The sequence below is a fragment of the Triticum urartu genome, chromosome 5, assembly GCF_003073215.2.
Source record: "Triticum urartu cultivar G1812 chromosome 5, Tu2.1, whole genome shotgun sequence".
Taxonomy (NCBI): Eukaryota; Viridiplantae; Streptophyta; class Magnoliopsida; order Poales; family Poaceae; genus Triticum; species Triticum urartu.
The window spans coordinates 602,518,042-602,540,654 of NC_053026.1; positions in this window are offsets into that span (position 1 = coordinate 602,518,042).

The window sequence follows — 22,613 nt, forward strand, 5'->3', positions numbered from 1 at the left end:
CTTGAAATAGAGAGGCGGGGGAGCTACCCATCCTGCTGTAGAATTTCCTCTGATGTCACCGGGTATCTGAATTGTTAATTTCTACACCACTAGCGGGAAGTTAGGCCCTCATGTTCTCTTGTTTCACGAGTGCTGCTGGGCCTAATTGATTTGTGTCACGTGACAGGACAGACATGAAGAGAAATCTAGCCTTGCCAAGGGATTGCTGTTGTTTCCTTTTCATTGGACGACACTATAGAGTTCTCGTATGGCGATGTCAGAGATGAAGACAAGGCTTCAAAGATTAAGCTTGAATCTGATGACATTCTGATATTTGGTGGTCAATCAAGGCACCTATTCCATGGGGTCTCCAGCATTGCACCGAAAAGTGCACCACTGGGTGACCGACAAGGCAAATCTTTGACCCGGGCGCCTGAACCTCACATTCAAGCAGCATTCAGTGCATGCCTTTAGGCATAGTGCACGCAGAGGGGAGGGTACTCTGTCATGCTATATTGAAGTGCCCTGTTAGCTAATGTCTGCAAGAACACCATACATAACTTGTACTGACAACCAGTGTTCATCACTATTATGTGTGTTTTTCATGCACAATATTGTGGACTCTATCATATTCATAGGTCAGGGGCGGAGCCAGGATAAAAAATGAGAGGGGGCAAAGAGGTATATGATTTTTTTCTACAAACATGTATATGTAACTAATGGCTAGATAATTTATAAAACCAACCACACAAATCATACATATAGTGTGTAAGAAGCAAAATCATATAGTTCCTTACAAGATAATGTCATCACACATAACTATGACAAGTTCATTGCCAAGATAAAAGTGAACTAACCACTTGAGGTACAATAACTTGATAAATATGAATATGTCGTTCCTTTTAGCTGGCACCTCCTAATTTCTTGCCTTCAAGCTGAGAACACAAATCATGTTTAAATATAGAGTGAATGTAAACATTGACAGATAAAAATATAAGCTTGAACAAATTTCCGTTTCATCCCACGACGCTTTTAGCATGGAAGAGTTTAACAAATAGCAACACGAGCAATATGCCTCGTCCTCTACCTCGATGTAGTCTAGCAAATTACGATGCAGATCATGCCATTTAGGATTGAAACACCGCTTACTCTTACCAATCCACCTGGACATAAAGTTGGACGGACAAGATTGATAAAGCTTTCTGCTAATCCCACACGTACGTTTCTAGCGATTTGAGAAGTTTTTTCTTTAGCGGCTAGCTGTATTCTCTCTAGATGGGCTGCTCTGCTGCTGCCTTTTTCACGCATTGGCAGATGGGCTTTAGATGACAGAGTAATAAGAAAGTGAGCGGGGGCAAATATCTTGGGCTGAGCAGGGGCAAGGCTCTAGGCTGGGTGCAAGTGGGCCAAAAAAACGAGTGGGGGTATTCGCCCCCACAACCTTCTACGTGGATTCGCCCCTGTCATAGGTGTTTGGCATCATGAGTTAAAACTGTTTAATATGTAACTAATAAACTAGATCAAACACTGTGTAAACTTATCCATCTCTTTGGCAAACTGATTGGGAAGCTGGAGCAAAACATCTTGCACGGGAAAAAAATACATGAAAATTGCAACAATTCAGTACTTATAAGTTTTATTATTTCTAGCTCGTGACCTCTCAAGGACGCGTGACCTCTCTTGTTTAGCGTCGTCGAGACGTATCCCTCGAGAATCATGGCGAGCCCGAGGATGAAGGCATGGTCGACGCCTGCGCTGACACGAACGTCATACTTGGTCGGCCAGAAGAGGAACCCCCGGAGCTTTCTATGCGAGCAACGGCGGTGCCGGCGCGGTTGACGGTGCAGTCGGTCCCGCAGTACCAGGGGCGGACGCCGACGAAGTGGCGGCACCCCTCACCTGCGAGGCGCACGTCGATGTCCCCGGTGTTGGTCAGCGAAGGCTGCACGACGGCGACGAAGAGCAGATCCTTGGAGCTCGTACTGTCCCTGTTGGAACCTCCAGTCCCTCGCCTCGCTCCGCCTAGCTCTCCCTGTCGCCGTCGCGCAAGCTCACCGGAGAAGAAAGGGAAAAAGTTCAAAGAGATTCAGAGAAGTGGTGGACACAGAGATTTTCCGGCGCACAAACGCCCCCTTTTGATTTCTCGAGCACGAACTCGCCCGTGTCCTCCTGTTACAATGCCATTAGGTGGCTTTATACCGCGAGCCGGTGCACCGGGCACGCACCCACGCCTCCACTCACCCCTGATCCTCCCCGCGCTCTCCGCGCACTGACCGCGCCCACGCTGCGCCCGACACCCGCGTCACACGGCCAGCTCCAACGGCTCACGCCTGACCAGGCCACCTACGGCTCGCCAACAGAAGCCCACACACACACCCTAGTGCACGGACACGCCCGTGCACCCTATGCACGCCCTAGTCGCCACGGTCCCGACGCGTCCAACTCGCCCGGGGCGCGCCCATACACGCACCCGGCTCGTTCGACGCCTCGCCGCGGCTTATTTCCTAACATTCGCGCCCTATGCCGCGGCTCAGAGCAGCCCAACGTCCTCGACGTTGGCGTCCGCCATCAGCACAGGCCCCGCGGCCGGCTCCTTCCGCAGCAGTGGGCACTCATGCTTGATGTGTCCTCTGACGCCGCACTTGTAGCACTTCCCGTGACGGTTGTCCCCGCCGCCTGATGCCGTGCTCGCCGCGCCGTCGTCGTCGTCTTCACCGCGTGCACCGCCCCGACGCCGCTCGCGCGCACGCCACTGTGCTGCGGTGAGCATGAGCTGCTCACCGTCCGCCCGGTCGCCGCTTGCCTGTCCACGCCCTCGCAGCCGCTCGTCGAACGCCTTCAGGCGCCCGAGCGCGTCATCGAAGAGCAGCGTCGAGAGATCGCAGAACTGCTCCATCCCCGCCACCGCCGCGTACAGGTGATCGGGAACATAGTCCAGCAGCTTCTTCACCATTGCCGCGTCCTCCAGCGTCACTCCGAGTCCTGCAAAACGCGCCGCCATCCCACTGATCTTCCCTGCGAACGCGTCCAGTGACTCGTCGCTCGCCATGCGCAGGAGCTCGAACTCCCCCCCGGAGCGTGCCGAGCCACGCCGCGCGCATGCGGTCCGCGCCGACGAAGCGCGCCTTCAGGGCAGCCCACACCTCCGCGGCGTTCTTCTTCGCCGCCACCTGCAGAAGCAGGTCCTCGGCGAGTGCACCGAGCAGGTAAGCGCGCGCGGGCTTGTCCTTCTTGGCGATGACGGCGGCCGCCGCGTCCTCTGGCACCACCACCGCCTCCCACAGCCCGGCCGCATCAAGGTTCGCCTCCACCTTGATCGACCACGCCGTGTAGTTGTCGCCGGTGAGCAGTGGCACCGCATGCTGCATCGACCCGCCCGCTCCGCCGGCGTACGGGACAATTGACATCGCCGGCGCGCCCTGAGCTGACCGTGGCTCTGATACCAATTGTTGGAACCTCTAGTCCCTCGCCTCGCTCCGCCTAGCTCTCCCTGTCGCCGTCGCGCAAGCTCACCGGAGAAGAAAGGGAAAAAGTTCAGAGAGATTCAGAGAAGTGGTGGACACAGAGATTTTCCAGCGCACAAACGCCCCCTTTTGATTTCTCGAGCACGAACTCGCCCGTGTCCTCCTGTTACAATGCCATTAGGTGGCTTTATACCCCGAGCCGGCGCACCGGGCACGCACCCACGCCTCCACTCGCCCCTGATCCTCCCCGCGCTCTCCGCGCACTGACCATGCCCACGCTGCGCCCGACGCCCGCGTCACACGGCCAGCTCCAACGGCTCGCGCCTGACCAGGCCACCTACGGCTCGCCAACAGAAGCCCACACACACACCCTGGTGCACGGACACGCCCGTGCACCCTACGCACGCCCTAGTCGCCACGGTCCCGACGCGTCCAACTCGCCCGGCGCGCGCCCATACACGCGCCCGGCTCGTTCGACGCCTCGCCGCGGCTTATTTCCTAACAGTCCCGGCCCCTCTGAACGCCTCCCACCTCCGGGTGATCTCGAACACGGACGGCGAGCGCTCCACGGTGAGCACCGGGCGTGACTCTGCGTCGAGGAGGACGGAGCGACGGAAGAGGCTCAAGAAGGGCCCCTCCACCCGCATCCCCGCCGCGCCGCTGGCGTCCGTGACGGTCAGGTCGCGGCGCCACGGCCAGCCGGTCTTAGTCACGGTGAACGCCGTCGGGCGCCGCGCGCAGAACCGCGCGGCCACCACCGAGAACGCCATTGCCGATCGGTGGGTGCTCGTGACGTCGAGAATCTGACACAGAGCCGCAAGAGATTTCCAGGTACGTCACGTAGACGTAGGTATGTACGTACGAACCTCGTACTCCCAAGGTTTCGTGTAGTATCTGAATTCTGAAAAAAAAAAAGAATTCTGAAGGATCACTATTTCCTTGCTGTACAAGACATTATCCCGGCATATCTCACTTGGACTAACACGGAGCTACAAGGATAGAATGAGAAGGGCGTGGGTATATACTCCCTCCATAATACTATAAGTGTCGTAATTTTGAATTGAGGTAGGAAAGTTTTGCATTAAGGTTGAACTAACCTTAGTTTAAAGCCATGGCATTTATTTTGAATCAGAGGGAGCATCAAACATCTCATCGACTCAACCAAGATTGGAGGGTCCTCTTTGATTTACGGGACTTGAATAGGAAAAATCTAGAAATGGAATGTCATTGTCATCTCAATTCTCTACAGGATTTTAAGTTGTTTTTTGCGTCATAGGAAAAAAAGTTCTGTCTAAGGCACATCTAGTTAATGCACATCTAAGAGACTCAATCAAGCTAAAAAGGAAAAAAAGGATAAAAGAAGGGGTGTGTCTAGGGCACATCTAGATGTGCTCTACCTATTGCACATCTAAATGAGTGAATCAAGCATAAAGATGAAAAAGAAAAAAGAAAAGAAAAATACCCACACGAATCTCGATGTAAAATCAACAATATAGGATTTAGATGTGCAATACTTATAGCACATTTAGATGTGCTTCAGCAAAACTGTAAAAGAAGATGCCCTCATGAATCTTCGCTTAAAAACAATGACAGAGGACTTAGATGTGCAATACTTCAGACACATCTAGATGTGCTTTAGCAAAACTAGAAAAGTAAAGAATTCTTTTAAAAAGTTTTGAATGGGTGCTAGAAATCCTATAACAAGTAGTGCAAACAAATCCTTAGAAAAAATTCCTATAGTATTCTATCCTATGAATCAAACATCAACATAGGAAAAAAAATCTTAAGGATTCTAATCCCCCGAAATTCCTATGCAAATCCTTTGAATCAAAGGAGCCCCTATAACCAACCAAGGCATGCATGCCTTGTCTGTTGGTTGTTTGATTTCCACCAGACAACACCCTTCTACAAGGAGGGGAAAGATGCCCTATGGGAACGAGGTGGATCCTTTTTTGGCAGATAAACTTGTATTATTACTCAAAACTCCACATAATTACAATCAACCAAACTAAGCTCAAATGCTTTTGGGGGACCCGAACCCACACATACGACAGTTCTTCCTTAAAAACTAGCAAAGATTGCTAAATAATTGCTAACCTCATTTTGGCTATGATTAATGAGAGTAATATAAGTTTCACGAAGACTCAGCAAATGCTTTATTTCTTTCACTAGGGCGGCAAACACCACGACAAATGAGTCAACCTCCAAGATGATTAATAGCTTAGATCTTTAGATAGAAAAGGATAAATCCCCCATACATTCAGATACTTCAGATTGCATTGCATCCCGACATGAGAATACTTTTCGACATGAAGAGAAGATGATAGCACCCTCATTGTCTCAGAGACCACACCAGCCCCAACCCTACCATCAAGAGAAAATAGCCCATCAGCGCCAGTCCACTTGACCCTGGGCTTCTACAGTGATATCGCATGTGGCTTTGACAAGTGATTGTACGAGATGACACCTTTACCTTTGATAGAATCGCAGTCAGGATGATAATGAATACCGATGAGGGAATCTAGATAACTAGTCAAGAACCTTCGGGAAACTTCTATCGGGGGCGCTGGTTTGTGGTGGATCACACTAGTCAAGAATGGGATGATGACCCAAGTGGATCACGGACTCGCTAGCCCGGCTTCAAATGAAATCACAAGCTCTTTATGCAAAACTTGGTCGAACAATATGACCGGAACCTAGCTAGGTGGGCCTGATGCAACACCTCCACAATGGTTTCATTTTTATCTTCTCATCTAATCAACCAAGGCATACACACCTTGTGTGTTGGTTGTCTCATTGCCACCTAACAACACCCCTCTAAAAGGAGGGTGGTGGAGGGTGTCGTATGGGAACAAGGTGATCCAAGTGGATCCCAGAGTTGCTATCCCGGTTTCGAATGAAACCATCAAGCAATTTCAACAAACTTGGTCAAACAACATGGCCAACACCTGAAGCAAGAAAAAACTAGGACATGCTGCACCTTCCTTCGTGACCACCAACCGCACCCATGGACCCTATACTGACCAACCATGCTTTGTCCGAGAGGTCAAACAATCAACGACCATTGGCTCGGAGATAATACCGCAAAGAAGGTAAAATGTCAATGATATTGTCGTTGTTCGATCTGGATATGAGGTTTTTTCCCGGAGTGCACATGCGGTTGAAAGAGGAGGAAGCTCCATTATGATGCATCTAAGAAATGTGACACCCGGTCCTAAGGCATTGCCTTCGTCAGTGCCGGTAAAGCTAGCACAAGGCTTTTGCCCCTAGCATCACATTTCCACCTCGTTGAAACACGTTACTTGCCGAGTTTGACAGTTACCTGAGCGCATGGCCTTGCCACCCTCTGGCTTCACCTCAACATTTATGCATCCACCAGTCCCAGCACGAGGCCACAAAGATGCCATCATGCTAAAACAACACATCTCATTGCCAACGGAAGTGTTGCACTCCCACATGCATGGGTGGGACAGATTCACAGGCTCCCGAGGTTGGAGACCTCGAGCACCAAAATGAGGGGGACTGCTGACAGTCATACAAACTGGATTTGAGGCCTGACTCACCGTCACGAGCAACTAAGGCCTGAAACCACCGCCACCAATTATCCACACACTAGAGAGTCCACAAGAGAGAGATCCAACAACCTTTAGCTACTGGCCCGGTAGACCCGCGGTGGAGCCATCGGCGAAGAGGGTGTGGCAGGAGAGGGGGCTGGACAGTGTAAACGTCGGTCCTCCCTAAGCAGGCGACATGAGAGTCGTCTGTGTTTTTAAAAAAATGAAGACTTGAAACTCTCTTGGCAATTTTGAAGACATGCACTCATATTTGTGGAAAAACAAACAACTTTGTATCACAAAATGCAAGTTGTAATAAAACATGTTTTTCTATCACAAATCATAAGTTGACTATCTGTTATAATTTTTTGTCGTAAACAACACGTTTCTAGTATGTGGTTATTTATGTATCATTGAAATGGCCTTTCTGCAATATTTAGGGCATGAACTAGTTTTTGAATGCACTACAGGGTACCAGGTCAACTTTTTTACGTTTTCATACTTAACTATGTCCTCCAAGTTCTCCAAACCGTCGTTAGCCTTCAATGTTTCGTCGGAAATTGATTACGACTTGTGATAGCAAATCAACATTCTTTTCTTTAACGGAATTTATTGGTATTAGCGTGAATTGTTTTCTCATGTTATTGGCCTATTTTCATAGAAACACAATATAACATGCATACCAAGAAAAGAAAAAAGACAACATGCATAACGATGAAACTCCACCATGAAATACTGGCGTCAGTCACCTTCTCCTCGCAGCCTCACGGCGAGACAGAGCCAACAATGATATGGCAGCAGTCTCTGAGGTGGAGGGGAGTCGGATATTTGACGGGCTTGGGTGCGTGCGCATGGATCATTCGGGGTTTAGTAGTGGGCCGGGAGCGGCGGTTCAGAGAAGGCGCCAAGGCACACACAGTATCTAATGTCTACTACACAACCTTCTTCTTGTAGACGTTGTTGCGCCTCCAAGTGCAGAGGTTTTTAGGACAATAGCAAATTTCCCTCAAGTGGATGACCTAAGGTTTATCAATCCGTAGGAGGCGTAGGATGAAGATGGTCTCTCTCAAGCAACCCTGCAATCAAATAACAAAGAGTATCTTGTGTCCCCAACACACCCAATACAATGGTAAATTGTATAGGTGCACTAATTCAGCGAAGAGATGGTGATACAAGTGGTATATGGATAGTAGATATAGGTTTTTGTAATCTGAAATTATAAAAACAGCAAGGTAACTAATGATAAGAGTGAGCGTAAACGGTATTGCAATGCGTTGAAACAAGGCCTAGGGTTCATACTTTCACTAGTGCAAGTTCCCTCAACAATAATAACATAATTGGATCACATAACTATCCCTCAACATGCAACAAAGAGTCACTCCAAAGTCACTAATAGCGGAAAACAAACGAAGAGATTATGGTAGGGTGCGAAACCACCTCAAAGTTATTCTTTCCCATCAATCCGTTGGGCTATTCCTATAAGTGTCACAAACAGCCCTAGAGTTCGTACTAGAATAACACCTTAAGACACAAATCAACCAAAACCCTAATGTCACCTAGATACTCCAATGTCAGCTCAAGTATCCGTGGGTATGATTATACGATATGCATCACACAATCTCAGATTTATCTATTCAACCAATCACATAGAACCTCAAAGAGTGCCCCAAAGTTTCTACCGGAGAATCACGACGAAAACATGTGCCAACCCCTATGCATAGGCTCATGGGCGGAACCCGCAAGTTGATCACCAAAACATACATCAAGTGAATCACGTGATATCCCATTGTCACCATAGATACGCACGGCAAGACATACATCAAGTGTTCTCAAATCTTTAAAGACTCAGTCCGATAAGATAACTTCAAAGGAGAAACTCAATCCATTACAAGAGAGTAGAGGGGGAGAAACATTATAAGATCCAACTATAATAGCAAAGCTCGTGATACATCAAGATCGTACCACCTCAAGAACACGAGAGAGAGAGAGAGAGAGAGATCAAACACATAGCTACTGGTACATACCCTCAGCCCCGAGGGAGAACTACTCCCTCCTCGTCATGGAGAGCACCGGGATGATGAAGATGGCTACCGGAGAGGGATTCACCCCTCCGGCAGGGTGCCGGAACGGGTCTAGATTGGCTTTTGGTGGCTACGGAGGCTTCTGGCAGTGGAACTCCCGATCTATTGTGTTCCCCGATCGTTTTAGGGTATATGGAGATATATAGGAGGAAGAAGTGAGTCAGGGGGGCACGTGGGGCCCACGAGGGTGGAGGGAGTGCCCCCTGCCTTGTGGCCTCCTCATAGATCCCCTGACGTGCACTCCAAGTCTTCTGGGCTTCTTCTGATCCAAAAATAAGTTCCGTGAAGTTTCAGGTCAATTGGACTCCGTTTGGTTTTCCTTTTCTGCTATATTCTAAAACAAGGTAAAAACCGAAACTGGCACTGGGCTCTGGGTTAATAGGTTAGTCCCAAAAATGATATAAAAGTGCATAATAAAGCCCATAAACATCCAAAGTTGATAATATAATAGCATGGAACAATCAAAAAATTATAGATACGTTGGAGACGTATCAGCATCCCCAAGCTTAATTCCTGCTCGTCCTCGAGTAGGTAAATGATAAAAATAGAACTTTTGATGTGGAATGCTACCTAACATATTTCTCTAAGTAATTCTTTATTGTGGGAAGAATATTCAGATCCATAAAATTCAAGACAAAAGTTCATATTGACATAAAAATAATAATACTTCAAGCATACTAACAAAGCAACTATGTCTTCTCAAAAATAACATGGCTAAAGAAAGTTATCCCTACAAAATCATATAGTCTGGCTATGCTTCATCTTCACCACACAAAATATTTAAATCATGCACAACCCCGATGACAAGCCAAGAAATTGTTTCATACTTTTGATGTTCTCAAACTTTTTCAATCTTCACGCAATACATGAGTGTGAGCCATGGATATAGCACTATAAGTGGAATAGAAGGGTGGTTGTGGAGAAGACAAAAAGGAGAAGATAGTCTCACATCAACTAGGCGTATCAACGGGCTATGGAGATGCCCATCAATAGATATCAATGTGAGTTAGGGATTGCCATGCAACAGATGCACTAGAGCTATAAGTGTATGAAAGCTCAAAAAGAAACTAAGTGGGTGTGCATCCAACTCGCTTGCTCATGAAGACCTAGGGCATTTTGAGGAAGCCCATCATTGGAATATACAAGCCAAGTTCTATAATGAAAGATTCCCACTAGTATATGGAAGTGATAACATAGGAGACTCTCTATCATGAATAGCATGGTGCTACTTTGAAGCACAAGTGTGGTAAAAGGATAGTAACATTGTCCCTTCTCTCTTTTTCTCTCATTTTTTGGGCCTTCTCTTTTTTAATGGCCTCTTTTCTCTTTTTTTATTTGGGCTTCTTTGGCTTCTTTTATTTATTTATTTTCGTCCGGAGTCTCATCCCGACTTGTGGGGGAATCATAGTCTCCATCATCCTTTCTTCACTGGGACAATGCTCTAATAATGATGATCATCACACTTTTATTTTCTTACAACTCAAGATTTACAACTCGATACTTAGGACAAGATATGACTCTATATGAATGCCTCCGGCGGTGTACCGGGATGTGCAATGACTCATGAGTGACATGTATGAAAGAATTATGAACGGTGGCTTTGCCACAAATACGATGTCAACTACATGATCATGCGAAGCAATATGACAATGATGAAGCGTGTCATAATAAACAGAACGGTGGAGAGTTGCATGGCAATATATCTCGGAATGGCTATGGAAATGCCATAATAGGTAGGTATGGTGGCTGTTTTGAGGAAAGTATATGGTGGGTTTATGATACCGGCGAAAGGTGCGCGGTATTAGAGAGGCTAGAAATGGTGGAAAGGTGAGAGTGCGTATAATCCATGGACTCAACATTAGTCATAAAGAACTCACAAACTTATTGCAAAAATCTATTAGTTATCGAAACAAAGTACTACGCGCATGCTCCTAGGGGGATAGATTGGTAGGAAAAGACCATCGCTCGTCCCCGACCGCCACTCATAAGGAAGCCAATCAATAAATAAATCATGCGCCGACTTCATCGCATAACGGTTCACCATACATGCATGCTACGGGAATCACAAACTTTAGAACAAGTATTTATCAAATTCACAACTACTCAACTAGCATACTCTAATATTACCACCTTCATATCTCAAAACAATCATCAAGTATCAAACTTCTCTTAGTATTCAATGCACTTTATATGAAAGTTTTTATTATATCCCTCTTGGATGCCCATCATATTAGGACTAAACTCATAACCAAAGCAAACTACCATGCTGTATAGAGACTCTCAAAATGATATAAGTGAAGCATGAGAGTTCATCTATTTCTTCAAAATAAAACTATCACCATGCTCTAAAAAGATATAAGTGAAGCACTAGAGCAACAACAAACTACTCCGAAAGATATAAGTGAAGACCAATGAGTAGTCGAATAATTATGCAGCTATGTGAAGACTCTCTAAAATTTAATAATTTCAAAAATAAAATAAAATAAAATGATGCTCCAAGCAAAACACATATCATGTGGCGAATGAAAATAGAGCTCCAAGTAAAGTTACCGATGAACGAAGACGAAAGAGGGGATGCCTTCCGGGGCATCCCCAAGCTTAGGCTCTTGGCTATCCTTGAATATTACCTTGGGGTGCCTTGGGCATCCCCAAGCTTAGGCTCTTGCCACTCCTTATTCCATAGTCCATCGAATCCTTACCCAAAACTTAAAAACTTCACAACACAAAACTTAACATAAAACTCGTAAGCTCCGTTAGTATAAGAAAGTAAATCACCACTTACGTACTGTAATGAACTCATTCTTAAATTATATTGGTGTTAAACCTACTGTATTCCAACTTATCTATGGTTCATACCCTCCGATACTACTCATAGATTCATTAAAATAAGCAAACAACACATACAAAACAGAATCTGTCAAAAACAGAACAGTCTGTAGTAATCTGAATCAAACGTATACTTCTAGAACCCCAAAAATTCTAAAATAAATTGCTGGACCTGAGGAATTTATCTATTAATCATCTGCAAAAGGAATTAACTAAATAGTACTCTCCAATAAAAAAATGGCAGCAATTCTCGTGAGCGCTAAAGTTTCTGTTTTTTACAGCATGATCAACAAGACTTTCCCCAAGTCTTCCCAACGGTTCTACTTGGCACAAACACTAATTAAAACATAAAAACTCAATCATAACAGAGGCTAGATAAATTATTTATTACTAAAAAGGAGCAAAAAGCAAGGAACAAAAATAAAGTTGGGTTGCCTCCCAACAAGCGCTATCGTTTAACGCCCCTAGCTAGGCATGATGATTTCAATGATGCTCACATAAAGGATAAGAATTGAAACATAAAGAGAGCATCATGAAGAATATGACTAGCACATTTAAGTCTAACCCACTTCCTATGCATAGGGATTTTGTGAGGAAACAACTTGTGGGACGTTGTTGGGCCTCCAAGTGCAGAGGTTTTTAGGACAGTAGAAAATTTCCCTCAAGTGGATGACCTAAGGTTTATCAATCCGTAGGAGGCGTAGGATGAAGATGGTCTCTCTCAAGCAACCCTGCAATCAAATAACAAAGAGTATCTTGTGTCCCCAACACACCCAATACAATGGTAAATTGTATAGGTGCACTAGTTCAGCGAAGAGATGGTGATACAAGTGGTATATGGATAGTAGATATAGGTTTTTGTAATCTGAAATTATAAAAACAGCAAGGTAACTAATGATAAGAGTGAGCGTAAACGGTATTGCAATGCGTTGAAACAAGGCCTAGGGTTCATACTTTCACTAGTGCAAGTTCCCTCAACAATAATAACATAATTGGATCACATAACTATCCCTCAACATGCAACAAAGAGTCACTCCAAAGTCACTAATAGCGGAAAACAAACGAAGAGATTATGGTAGGGTGCGAAACCACCTCAAAGTTATTCTTTCCCATCAATCCGTTGGGCTATTCCTATAAGTGTCACAAACAGCCCTAGAGTTCGTACTAGAATAACACCTTAAGACACAAATCAACCAAAACCCTAATGTCACCTAGATACTCCAATGTCAGCTCAAGTATCCGTGGGTATGATTATACGATATGCATCACACAATCTCAGATTTATCTATTCAACCAATCACATAGAACCTCAAAGAGTGCCCCAAAGTTTCTACCGGAGAATCACGACGAAAACATGTGCCAACCCCTATGCATAGGCTCATGGGCGGAACCCGCAAGTTGATCACCAAAACATACATCAAGTGAATCACGTGATATCCCATTGTCACCATAGATACGCACGGCAAGACATACATCAAGTGTTCTCAAATCTTTAAAGACTCAATCTGATAAGATAACTTCAAAGGAGAAACTCAATCCATTACAAGAGAGTAGAGGGGGAGAAACATTATAAGATCCAACTATAATAGTAAAGCTCGTGATACATCAAGATCGTACCACCTCAAGAACACGAGAGAGAGAGAGAGAGAGAGATCAAACACATAGCTACTGGTACATACCCTCAGCCCCGAGGGAGAACTACTCCCTCCTCGTCATGGAGAGCACCGGGATGATGAAGATGGCCACCGGAGAGGGATTCACCCCTCCGGCAGGGTGCCGGAACGGGTCTAGATTGGCTTTTGGTGGCTACGGAGGCTTCTGGCGGCGGAACTCCCGATCTATTGTGTTCCCCGATCGTTTTAGGGTATATGAAGATATATAGGAAGAAGAAGTGCTTCAGGAGGTCCACAAGGGTGAGGAGGGCGTGCCCCCCTACCTCGTGGCCTCCTCGTAGATCCCCTGACGTGCACTCCAAGTCTTCTGGGCTTCTTCTGATCCAAAAATAAGTTCCGTGAAGTTTCAGGTCAATTGGACTCCGTTTGGTTTTCCTTTTCTGTGATATTCTAAAACAAGGTAAAAACAGAAACTGGCACTGGGCTCTGGGTTAATAGGTTAGTCCCAAAAATGATATAAAAGTGCATAATAAAGCACACAAACATCCAAAGTTGATAATATAATAGCATGAAATAATAAAAAATTATAGATACGTTGGAGACGTATCTGTGTCGTCATTGGCGGGGGTCGGCGTTAGAAGGGGGGAGGGGTTCAACAGGAGGAAGACGACTTGGGGAGGTCGAAAGGCTCTCGGCTTGGTCTATATCAAATGGTGTTGATTGATATGACTAGACTCGAAAGAAAATCAGGCACACATGCAATAGTTGTGGGTGGCCGAAGTTTGGTCTATGAGTGTATACACCCTATATGGAAAAAATTAGTTATCAAATCTCTCCCTAATAATAAAGCACGGATTGACTTTGTTGGGTTCACCATCACAATACGCTTTCTTTTCATATCATAATACGCGTTTACAATTTGTATGGACAAAATCGTAATATAAACAAGGTGGTACTAATAGCATGTTCGTCCGTCCATCCGACCTGGTTCGTATATCGCACGTATCAACCCAATCCGTTCCAAAAAAAACCGATCTATCTCGACCAGCATACGGCTATCTCTCGATCCCGCTCGATCCGTTTCCGACCAGCATACGGCATCGGCGGGCTCCTTTCCGTGGTCGTGCAGGAGGCGCTGATCACCGTCAAGTGCGTGCACCCGGTGCGCGTCTGTGCAGTCAAGTCCGGCCGCTAGAACACCAGCATTGACACGTATGGGCGCTCCGCCTCGATGGACGCGGCGAGCTCTACGCAGACGAGGAAAGGCGCTTCCTGCTCCTGGTGGACATGCCGAGGGCCGACAACGCGGACGACGTGACGCAGCTCGTGAAGGTGACCTGCATCTATCGCGACATGGCGACCGGACTGGTGCTGGACGTGGCCGGCGAGCACATGGCGGTGCACAGGCCGGTGGAGCTGGCCAAGGACCAGCAGCCGTCCATGGACGTGGCACGGGAGACATTCCGCGTGGAGGCGGCGGAGGACATCGCGGCGGCGTGCGCGGCCGCGGAGCGCGGCGAGTACGCGGAGGCCGCGAGGATACTGGAGCGCAGGCGGGAGGCGCTGGTGCCGGCGCTGGCCGACGACGCGAGGTGCACGGCGCTGGTGGAGGAGCTGCGGGAGTTGAGCACCCGCGTGGTGAGCCGGCGGGAGTACGAGAAGTCGGGGCGCACGTGCATCCTGACCGGCTACAGCTCCCACGCGCAGCAGCGCGCCGCGTCGGCCTTCGTGGCCGGTGCCGAGGGGTACGGTTGTCCCCAGCCAGCCAGGGCGGCTCCTGGCGCGGCGCCGTCAATTATTGGTTTTGGAGCGGCTGGGGCGTACGCGACGCCGGCGATGCATAGGATGGTTGCTGAAAACACGTGAGTTTCATATTGTTGGCTAACATCAACCCTAGATCAAAACCATTGGTGGATTTTCTCCGTGCTCTGCTGTTTTTTTCCTGCTCGTACAATTTATAGGTGAAAATCTCTGTCCCGTTGGGATCCTGCCCGGATGTGGTAATGGTGGGTGAGGTGTTTCAGGCCCTTCGAACCGCGGCGTCGGCATCCATGTGATCCCTGCCTTTGCCGGCGATCTCTATCCCCGTACAGTACTTTGATCTCTTGTTTGGGGTGGTGTATGGCTGAAACGAGTGTGAATGTGATGAGTCTGCATCTTGGTCATGGTTTTTTTTTTCCGGTCATGGTTGTTTGAGTAAATTACTGGCTTACTGGCATCCTTTATGATCATTAGCATGTACCAACGGAGTTCAATTCCATGCTTAGCTTGCAGTCGCATATAATAAGATATTAAATAAATTTGTACTTATAAGTTGCACAATGATGTCATAATTGTAGTTTCAGATGGTGGATTTAAGACAACTGACGTAGAGACACAATAAGCCTCAAGGTCAACTCATATGCTAACAGGTGCTACATCACAAAGATTTACTATGCCGTGCACTCATAATAAGTGTCGAAGAAGTGTATCATGTCTGAGCATAAATCATTGATAAGAATCTTCCATTGTTTTCCTTAGTGATATGATCATAGATGGCACAACTTACACCTTGGGGATAGTTGAGAAGTAGTTGTCCCAAGATATAGACCTTTTCAGCATACTTTTACCATTCATTTAGATGTCAATATTTTTTTAATACAAATAAGCATAGAGTACAAGAATATATTTTCATACAAATTTATTAACATATATCTGTCGCGATCATGGTGGAAAGAAATATAGGCGGCCACACGGGTGGGGGTTAAAATATAGGACATTGACTTGTGTATGGGTGGGGAGGGGGGGGGGAGGGGGTCTTAGCAATGCTTATTGAGGCTAGATGGTGTGTTAACTTTTTATTCCGTTGCAATGCACAGGCATTTTTGCTAGTAAAAAGTCAAAAAAAACTGAAAATATTTCTGAAATAAATTTGACCTGCCATTGTACTTGCAAAAAAAGTTCCACAAAAAGAAAAGGAAAAACCCTTGAGTTCTTTAAGAAAAACAAAATCGACCAAAATAGTATGAATAGTGACCCTATAATGGCAAATAAATTCTTTTTGCCCTGAAATCAATGCTGGGGTTTTCCCGTGCAAATTTATATACAAGTGCAAAAGAAAGTAAAGTTTATTGTAAAAAAACTTCTAAACTGTTTTGATTTTTTATAATTAGTAAAAAAATCCCCATGTAGGGTGTAGATACTTTCTTTGTGGGAAAGGGTGTAGATACAAACAGGAACCAAGATGTATTTCCCAATAGTTGCCCCTATACTATCCAAAACAGGCACTTTCTGTTGTGCAGCATCAATCAGTTCCATAGAGAGAGAGAACACGTAAACAAAGTCATACCGCATCTTTGATTAGAAAAGGTAACATCCCCTGAGAAACAAAGAATAGAGGCAAACATATTGCATGAAAACAACCCATAAAACTTCAGTTCCTGTGTCGCCAAGATTCGTCGACACGTATCTCGTCCAGAATCACGGTGAGCGCCAGGATGAAAGCACGGTCGACGCCTGGGTTGACACTGACACTATACTCCGGCTGCTCATCGGACGGTTCGGTCGTGCGGTTGATCTTGGCGACGACGGGGCCGTTGGCCCTGCCGAGGGAGACGGTGCACTCGCGCCCGTCCTGCCCGCCGCAGACGACCACGTAGTCGACGCGCCTCTCGCTGTATCTCCGGTTGCCGCTGGCGAGGTGCACGTGGACCACGCCCCTGGAGAACACCCATGGCTGCGACACGGTGGCGAAGAGCAGCTCCTCCGGGCTCGCGCTGCCCCCTCTGAACGCCTCCCACCTCCGGGTCACCGGCAGCAGCGACGGGCAGCGCTTCACGGTCACCACCGTGTGGCACGACGCCGCGTCCAGGAGGAGGGACCGCCGGGGCCAGCACCACGCCTGCCCCTCCACCCGCATCACCGCCGCGCCGTCCGCGTCGTCTGTGATGCTCATGTTGCGCTCCGACTTCTTGCTCACGGTGAACGCGGTCGCGTGCGGCGCGCAGAACCGCGCGTCCACCACCGGCTCCGTCGTCATCGGCGCCATTGTCTGTCGTCTTTGTCGATCGGCGGATGCTCTCGTGGCGAGTCTTCTCGTGACCGGGTCGATCGACGCCGAGAGTAGAGGCAGAGCTGCGGCAGATCGATTACAGAGGCCAACGACGTACACGTACGTACCCAGGCGCGCTGGAACACCAAATTAAAGGAAAGGACGGCCTTCCCTTGTATCGTGCACCGGCCGGACCGCCGGAAGGATTTTAATTTTTTCAAGTTACCAGCCGGAAGGAATCCCATAGTATTTCTTGTCGTACAAGACATTGTCCCTGGCATAAGTCCATAACGACGTCTTTGACAAAAAAATTTGTCACGACTTCTTTGAAAAATCATTTTGAACTCGGCAAGAGTTTAGCCCATGGAGCTTGCTTGAGTCCCGCCGGTGGGGTTTAAAGTGTAAATAATACAATTCCAAAAATATTTATAATCATATGGGCCCCAAAGCCCATGGAGCTTGCTTGCCTACCTAACTCTTGTTGAATACTTAAGCAATTTTTCAACTGCTAATTCTTTTTTATGTTTCACTAAGTTTAATCCAGAAAACAGTGAGAAAACATGATTAACATAAAAGAGATGATAATCGAGTCAAGCAAATGATTGTTCAAACTAGACATGCAGTCAGAAACAAAAGGGACGAACATCATGTCCACACGACCACACCGATTGCTGCTGCTATTAGACCAAAAGCAAAAAAATGCCATGTTTATCTTTTTTGCCAGGATTTGACGTGCTCGCTAAAAAAATAATACCATCCCAAAGACAACATAAATTGCCACAAAAACCGTTTGATTTTATATGCTTAAAAACCCGACGTCAGATTTTTAAAATTACTGATTCCAAAAATATTTATAATCATATGGGTCCCAAATCCTATGTAGTTCGCCCCTTTCTATAAGGGTTGTCCTACGTGTCAGCCGGCCGATATTGAAAAAAGAGCTGCCACCTCGCTGACCATTGGATAGACACGCCGATGGCCATCCGGTCTACCCACATGTGCAACCTCCCTTTGCAACAAGAGTTGTGTTGCGGAAAGGCCACTGCAACCAGATGATTGTTACAGGAAAATATTATAACGAAGATCTTATTACAAAATTTTTTCGCAGCAAAGGTCTTGTTGCAGAAATTTTTTTGTTACACAGAGCCCTTTTGCAACACCGCCCATGTTCCAGAAACACCGCCGATGTCCCATCACCATTATCCATGTTGCAGGAGCACCAAGTCGCCATTGCCAACGACCGTGTTCCAATGAGGTCTCCGCGATTGGAGCAGATGGGCAGCACCGACAAAGTTTCCGTAGTGGTGGCCCCTTCCTTTGAAGCACTCTAATGTGAGCAGCTGCTCCTCCAGTTGCAGCAACGCAGTGGCATGCTTCCCTGCAATGGAGCGACGACGCTGGCTTGCTCTGCAGTAGCCAGATGACTTGTGTAATAGTTTGGGCTCATAATGTGGGGTTGGATTGAGAGAGGTGAGGGAGAGAGAAGTTGGGGGGGGGGGGTCCAAATTAGAGGGAGAGGAAAGGGATAGGATGGGGTTGCCACTGAGAAATTTATGGAAGAGATGACATCATCGTGTAGAACTATAGATAAGGTTGGAGGGGAGATGGAGAGGGTGGGCCAGAAGGGACGTGTGGCGAGCGAACAGGGCGATTGATTTCCAGCGCATTCTCAGCCGGATGATTACATCGTTTTCCTTTCTATAAAGTACTTACCCAACTCTAACTTATCCACACCCCTCTGCTGGAGCCTCCACCCTCCCCCTCCTCTCCTTGCGATCATGCAAACACTAGCGGGGTGGATCTCACTGAGATCTCGGGTCATTCCAGGTGGAGCAAGGCATGGGTCCGCCATCCTCTCCACCTGGTCGCTGACCCAGGAGTAGCCCGAGGCCATTGAGGATCTTGGCACGCGCTACTCTTACTTTGAGATTGGAGTCATTGGGCCACTGGAGGAGCTCGCCGTCGCCAGGATAATAGAGGAGATGATCGTTGTCATGCCACTTGAGGAGCTCACCATCGTCGGGCCACTTGAGGAGCTCTGCAACTGCCGCTGGTGAGATTCGTTACCGTTCCTCCCCTATGCCGCCGCTGCACTACCAGTCTACCATGCGTGTCTTGCTGATCTAGCTAGGACATGAGGTTGTGGATGTTCTTCACAAGATCCGTCACAACGTCTTCGTCGACCACTCTGAGAAGATCGAACTAGCACGTGAGGCGATGGATCTTCTTCACAAGACCCGGCACAATGTCTTCGTCAACTACTTTGAGCAGATCCAACTGGGACACAATATGGTGTCTCTTCCTCAAAAGATCTGATGAGGTTCTCCTGCACCCTCTCCCCCACAGATCCAGCATTCGCCGACTGGAGGTGGATGTACGACCCCGTCTGTAGCCGGAGATGGACCAAGGGACGCGAAAAGCATCGAGATGGACCTAGAGGGTGTGATAATCCCCAAGTGCATAGATTTATTCTACCACTTTTCAAAGTGGATGTTGAAATATACGAGTGTCAATACCTCATAGGAGGTAAAGGTAGGTTTCCTATTCTACCCAGTTATGTGTGCTAATCACAACTATCTATGCACTTTATGTTTGCTTTACATAAACTCTATAACTAAGATAGGTTTCATGTGTCCAACTCAGGGGGATTAAATACTATCGAAAACACTCACTATATGTTCTACAGAATCATTGGCTACTTTCCACCACCGCGTAAACTAAATCAAATTGCATCTTTGAAAAGCACATATTTTTAGAAGAAAAGAAGAAAAAACATATTTGATGAACTGATCGGAAAATAAGAGGCAAACATCTTGCACGCAAAGAGTACATAAAATTGTCGCAGAAAATTCAATTCCTGAGCTAGCTGGAGCCTCTGGATGCGTCATCAACTAGTTTCATCGAGACGTATCTCGTCCAGAATCACGGTGAGCGCCAGGATGAAAGCATGGTCGACGCCTGGGCTGACACTAACGCTATACTCCAGCCTCTGTTCCGACGTATGTTCGATCTTAGCAACGGCAGCGGCGGAGCCGCGACGGCGGACGGTGCACTCTGCCCCGCGGCAGACGACAACGAACTCGCGCCGCCTGATCCTCTCGCTGGGGTCGCGGCCGGCGACGTGCACGTCGACCTCGCCCCAGCTGAACAGCGCAGGCTGCGCCACGGCTTCGAAGAGCAGATCCGTCGGGCTCGTGCTGGCGCCCCTGAACGCCTCCCACCTCCGGTCGTCGGGCATGAACAGGGACGGCGCGCGCCGCTGCACGGTGACCACCGTGCGGCGCGACGCGGCGTCCACGAGGCTGAACCGGCTGCGGAAGCTCAACATCGCCGCCTTCACCCTCATCACCACCGCATCGCGGGCGTCGTCGGTGACGGTGAAGTCGCGCCACGTCCAGCCGTTGGTAATGGTCACGGTGAACGCCGTCGCGTGCGGCGTACAGAAACGGGCGTCCACCACCGGTTCCGTCTTCGGTGCCATTGTCGATCCGCATGTGCTCGTGACCGGTTACCCGTCGATAGTCGAGACAGAGCCGCAACAGATTTTCCGTGGCCAACGTGCAGCTACGTACATACGTAACGAGGCTGGGGAACACCAAAGGAAAATCGTGCATCGGAAGGGTTACTGTTTCCTTGTCGTACAAGTCATTATCTCTGGCATACCCATGATGCCTCTTAGCAAACAGTAACACCAATGACACGCATCCAACCTATACTAGTAGACTGCCCGTGCGTTGCCACGGGCTTTTCATAATTTGTATTGGTTGCATGTAAAATTTCATATAGATAGAAAATATAGCCAAAATAATAATAATGTACTTCGCTTGCAATGTATTTCGATAATAAAATGTAATTCTATCCTATACACAAAAGGGTTATCATATCTGATGCACAAAATAAAGGTGGTACACAAACATTGACCTCTTTATTGTGCATTGCATTACAAATGATAATAACACTTGAATGTCTGTTCATGCTTAAGATCGATTGTCTCGTGAAAGCGTGTGTATTGCTATTCTCCATTAATTAAAATTAACACATGGATGATTTTGTTCCCTTTAAAAAAATGTTCCAAGATGTTACAACCAGAAACTTAATTGCAATGTGCAATTGGTTGGCAAACTATTGCATATGAACTTAGGCACTTGAAACCATACAATTTACCATTTAGAAACTGCTGCAGCAAAACACATCTTCTAGAACATGCTACTCCTAGCTATCTTGGGAGAGGTAGATACATCAATCTTTGATAACATTTGTTGATTAAAAATTTATTGGCATTTATTTATATTTTTATAGTAATTTTTAGTTTTGTTAGAATTATGTAACTTTAGATTTGGTGTATCGGCTCAAAATGAAATTCACATGAGACTCAAAAGGAAATGTGTGTTGTACTATGGACTATGATGTAAAGGGAAGCGACCAACTCCTATTCAAATACCAACTGGAGAAAAACCCTAATTATACATACACTAAGACATTAAAATAAAAAAAATAAGGGTGAAAGGGCGATTGACATGCAGCATCAATTGTGAATAAGCAGGCTAAAACTTGCCCAGAGAATATCGCTCACGACTCACAAGTTTACAACATAGTTTTTTCTGTATTAGCACAAAAGTCGAATAATACATGGTAGGATTGAGGAGGAGGAGGTCTATAATATTAGTCTTACCGATTTTCATTATTCCATTAGCAACTAAGAGAGAGAGAGAGAGAGAGAGAGAGGGGGGGGGGGGGGGAGGGAGAATCGGATCTCCAAATTGTCTCCATGTGTCTACGGTATCTGAAAACCGCCATATGTGAGAAGGAATGGGGTCAGGACGTCTCAGGGCAGCACGCTAGATCAGACCGGATCACGTCACGCTGGAAAAAAAATATAGTTTTCTAAAATATTGCAAGGCATCCCAAAGATATTGACGTTACAAGTTGCTACGAGCTTAAATGCTTAAAACAATCAACCGAAAATACCAACATACTTCTCCATTTTGAGATAGCCCACCTAACAAGGACTTCTTCATTAATACCCACAATCGTTCCAGATAGCCAACGGGAGGTAAAAGTCAATA